Source organism: Berghia stephanieae, unplaced genomic scaffold (genome assembly GCF_034508935.2).
Source record: "Berghia stephanieae isolate SIO BIC M18660-M18661 unplaced genomic scaffold, UCSD_Bste_1.3 scaffold2676, whole genome shotgun sequence".
Taxonomy (NCBI): Eukaryota; Metazoa; Mollusca; class Gastropoda; order Nudibranchia; family Aeolidiidae; genus Berghia; species Berghia stephanieae.
The window spans coordinates 1,172-6,546 of record NW_027623818.1 but is presented as its reverse complement, the minus strand read 5'-3'; the positions used below and the strand labels follow the sequence as shown (position 1 = coordinate 6,546).

Sequence of the window (5,375 nt, the reverse complement as noted above, 5' to 3'; positions counted from 1 at the left end):
TTTGATGGAGGTGGATGGTATAAACATAAAAACACAATGTTAAAAGCTGTGATCTTAGTGCATTCGAAAGATTGAAGGTGTTGATATTTTCAGATTTTATTTTAATAAAATTATTATAAATTGCCACAAATACTGCGCGCACGTCCTGATGTCCTTGGATGTGACAGGATGTTAAAATTGACAGGCATTAATTCACGTAAGATATACTTCACTCTCGATCTCTTCTAGCCACGTTTCAGTAATAAACACGATGTCACTATTAGAATCACAAAATGAAATCATTGATTTGTGACTTGTTTCGCACCGACTGAGAATTAAAATACATTATGTTTACTGAATTATGAGCTGATGGGTGACGTGACGAAGGATGATGATGGCAATGGTGATGACTCTGACAATAATGGTAGAGGTGGTGGTGACACTGGTAGTGACGGTGGTGCTGATGATATCGACGATGGCAGCATATGATAGTGGCGGTGGTGCTGATGAAAAAGATAACAACAGCGATGACAATGGTGGTGGTGATGCTGACAATAGCGACGTCGACTCCGAGGATGGTGATGGTTGCGGTGGTGGTAACGATAATGATGTCGACAACGATGAATACGTCAGCGATGATGATGGTGATGATAGCGACAATGCCGACAGGTATCCTTCTCTGTTTACGTATGCCACCCCTATGCGGTCGTGGGTGATCGTCATGTTTTATTATTATTATTATCATTATTAATAACGTCAATATTATCTTTTAAGTGGTCACAAAAGTAAACTTTTTCAAAAATCAGTGCAATCAGGGCAAATAGTCTGAGCAATACCTAGCAGGTAAAACTAGATATGGGAGACCTTCCGCACAGTCCTCGAGGTAGCTTCACTTTATATTGTTATTTTAACCTTGGATCTTTTGTAAGACGTACATTTATTCAGTTAGCCATTCTTAGTAGCATTTTAAATGCTTTGATTGATTTGTAAAAGTTTAAAATTTCCTAATATGACCATTGTTTTGGTTCTCCGCTGCCATTGTCGTTGAAGTATTGAAAGGTAGTGCAGAGCAGTCCTAGTTGTTTTTTTTTTTCTACTATTGGATTTAACTCGAGGTCCCAGGTTCTTTTCTATACTATTATTAAGGCTTGTTATAGGTGAAGTATAGGTCCTAGGGTTTTTGTTTTTCCTATTAGGTACTAGGACTAGGTTTTATTATTTCTTTTAGGGTTAAAAGGAATAGTTGGGTTGTTCCTTAGCTTGAGGAACATGTAGATTCTAGATATATCACATTCCTAGAACGACGCCTATCTATGCCTATAAACAAATATAAAAAATACAGTAATAAAACAACTGATTTCTTTCTCCTTCGCGTATTCCATCTATGAGGAAATTTAAAAAAATCCTGGGTGGCAAGAATGTTTCACTCAGCAGGAACACATCTTTTCAAAGACCCAAAAAAAACATGCGGTATCAAGTACCAAGTATTTATTTGTTTAGTTTAAGCATACAGCTACATAGACTATCCTATCCTAACTATCTGAACGCCATTGTCAAGGAACATATAGTTCATATAGTAGTATTATTAGTATAGTATAGTATATAGGAGCTAGGCCCAGGGCCAGGGCTGGGGGTGGGTTTTCAAAACAAACATCTGAATCTGAAAAGGTGTGTGTGAACCAGTGCCAGATAAAGCAAAAAAAAAGCCCCATCCCCAAAAATTCAAAATGCCTTGACTGGGCCTGACAACAGGATCGAACCAAGTATGGTACCTAGAGACTTAGACTCGAAGTCAGAGAGTGGTCTGAGGTGGGCCCATCAGCCGACTTGGATTTGACTTGATCATCGTCCTGTTTCGTGCACACCTTTTCCGATTGCTTAGACCATAGTAGTATTATGAGACCAAGAATACTCACCACACTCCCTTTATACTTCATTGGTAAGGAACGGACTGGGATTATAAGTTTAGAACTAGAAATAAACGATGAAGCGATAAATAATAAGAAACTCATGTCAACAACAGGAGGCTGCCTTTTTGGGTTGAAGTTGAAAGTGATTCAACAGAGCCCTTTGGGAGATGGGAAGATGCCTTTATCTGTGGAACCGACTTTCGAATAGATCCACTTTTTCTTTAAATGAATGAATTCACCTTCTCAATATTGAAATGATGACTCTTTAATAAAATTCTATGACCATTTTATAGAGAAGAAATGGGATTATCTTTAAAATTGGTCTCTTATCTCGAACTATTTTTTTTTTTCAAAATAAATTTTGAAAAAACACGAAAACGTACGAATCTTTTTAATATAAAAAAACTGCTATCTTGACTGTTGACTGCTGTCTAAACTTGAAAATTTTTTAGCTGCTCTCCCTTTCCCAGGTAGCTGCACCCTGCATGCGAGGCTCAGATCAGGCAGGGATATTATTGAAAACCCGAAGCCCGCTTTCTTTTGTTCTTAGATTGATCTGCCATCGTAAAAAAGCAACCATGGCCGCAGCCCGGAAAGATCTGGAGTCGTTAGGGATCCAAAAACAGGTGCGATATTAAATATCACTGAAAATATTATAATTAGCTATCCGTCCATAATTATTCAGAATTAAAATATTAGATTATAATGGTAAAAATGAAATTTTCAATTTCTTGACATTTGAGCTTACCTTTGATTCCTAAGAATAAGAACTTTTTCCTATGTCATTCTCTTTTCTTTTTAATTATCTCAAATGGCAGAGTAAAACATGAAACGATCTCCAAAGAGTCATCGGAAGAAACATACTCTTGACTTGATGAGTTTAATCATTAATTAAAATTTTCAATTTGAATTTAAAAAGTTGGGTCAGTTGCACTGCTCTTTATTAGACCAGACTGTCATGACTTCTTGCACTACACCCTATACTACTCCAATCCACGCTTTATCAAAACTTTGTCATTTATGTAATTGTAATGAATATCTGTGTGTGTTTTTTTTATAGTTTTATCATTATTTTTGGGCCTTTCCTTTACTTTTCTTAGCAAAATACGAATTGAAAACTAGACTAGCCTGTTGGACAAATCCATCCATTTGATTAGTGAACTAAGTCATTGATTTATTTGATAAATTTCATGACTGTAAGAGTTATTGTATAATTATAAGAGCAGTTAAGAACATCGGTTGACCTTGCACTTAGTGGGCAACAACATATCCATTTGGGCCCAAGTCCAACTGATTCTTTGCCAAATTTTAGAGAAGGCTTTGGGAAATCAGTTGGTGTTCACACCAAAGATGTTCTAATTTTGGGTTTTAGTGCATTGAATTATTCATTGGATTTGTACCCAAATACAAGGAGTTGCGTTGTTTGTGATTGTATACCCTTTGGGAAAAATTTCAGACCAAAATTGCTGTGTCTGCCGGGTTAATTCTCATTTGGAGTGTATATGAATTGTGTCTGACAGCGTTTGCAATATGATCTCTCTGTTATTTGCTTTTTTTGCCCCCTTTGTTGCAGGAGAGATGCTCATTCCTGCCAGTCAAAGGCCAGATGGTTCTTGGAGGAAACCCGAAGAGTCAAAGATGGTTATGTGCCTCAAGAGGAAGTTCCAACGTAAGTTGATCATGTGTTTTGATATATTTGTCTTCTTTGGTGTGTGTGTGGGGGGGGGGGGGGGAGTCTGGACGTCATCATTAGACTGATCTCATCAGAATTGTTTCAAATCTGGTATGTTTATTATGTTTATCATTGAATTACCAAGAGGGGTGAAAAATCGCGGATGCCCATCCTCACCAAGATTTTTCCTTTGTCAAGATCATTATTCCGTATTTTGAAAGGAAATTGAGAATATTTTGAGCAATATTCAGAATGGAAGCATTGATGATTGCAAGTTAAGAAGCTGATTGCTAAATCTAAATATTTCCATCTCAATGCCTGCTTTTTCATGATCAATTAACTGCAAAATTTGAATTCTGAGCGATGAATGTTGTCTAAAAGCTCATTTGCAGCAATAATGTAAGAAAATATTTGTTTCTGCACCCCCCCCCCTCTCTCTCTCTCTCTCTCTCTCTCTCTCTCTCTCTCTCTCTCTCCTTACTTTTTCCTCAAGTCCTTTTAATTGTACATCTAGAATGTTTTTACTATCCAATTTTCTTCATTTTTATGGCGCTGATATAAGCTAAATGTGTTGCAAGCACTGAAAACCTTAAAAACAACAAACAAACATTTTTGATGGTCTATAGTTTATTATGAGGAGCAACTGTCGGCAATGGGGAATCAAGAGGTTGTAGATTTGTACTGTAAAACAAAAGTTCCATATTGTATTCCAGGTGAATTTCACATCAAAAGTTAACAGCAATCTAATTTATTACCCTTATTTATGTTGAAAGGATGCTACATTGAAATTATAAAATCAGTGGAAAGAGGGATTTGGTTTGACAAGTTATTAATACATACACATGGTTGCTGGTTCAGGGGGGAGAAGTAATCTACTACCTAAACACCTTGGCAAACTTGTATCTGATCGCCAAGCTTCAGTGAAAAGACACTGCGAACTGATTTCTTTGTTAAGCAAGTGATTGGAAAACATGCTGAATTCGTAAATTATTCGGAAAATTGACAACTTTGGATACACAGAATTTTGTACATCTTTTGATAAGGACAATTTCTTTTACAGTATCTGCTTCACATGATCTTTATCTAATGTCTGTCTTGTTTTTATTTCCAGCTTTCAGACCAAAGGTACTCAGTGGGGGACAGTAAGCTGATTATCCCATTGGACTGTGCAAAGAGGATGTTGAAAAACAGAAAAAGGCGAAGGAGGCCCAGATTGAGGCATCTACCAATGCTGCTGTTAGGTCAAAGAATTCCAAACGCAAAGACAAAAAGAAAATGGGGGAAAAATGTTGACTCTGTCTCCAAAGCATTTCTGGTGTTGAGATTTCTGATTCGCCTAAAGACAGTGCTCACAAGGAAATTGCCAACAAGATTAAAACTTTGAAAAGAAGTTGCGAGAGGTAAAAGAGCTTGAAGAAAAAATTGCGGCAGGTGATGTCAAACCATCTAAACAGCAGACAGATAAAGTGCAGAGAAAACAAGCTTTGATTGATGAAATAGAGGAGTTGCACTCAAAGAAGAAAGTTTGATTGTGGTCACTGGCATCACTCTTTGTATTTGCCAGCTTAAGTTTTACTAATGCTGAAATTTTACAAAGTTGTTTTTTATTGAAGTTCTTGGACTTAAATTATTTTATTTTTTTGGTAACATTTCTATGTTACAGTTAAGTTTTATCAATTTTATCATCATACTGATACACTTGTTTCAGTTAAAGTTTTTATGTTAATACTGCTCAGCACCAGTTCCAAAGCGTTGTGTCCTTCCATAAGTTGGGATTTATGAACTGTAAATAATCCTAAAGAAAAGAGATATTG

General features: G+C 36.5%; 1 pseudogene; it reads left to right on the top strand.

Annotated features, from left to right (window-relative positions):
• Nucleotides 1-454: 454 nt before the first annotated feature.
• On the top strand, nucleotides 455-5,090 carry LOC144961494 (uncharacterized; annotated as a pseudogene).
• The last annotated feature ends 285 nt before the right edge of the window (nucleotides 5,091-5,375 follow it).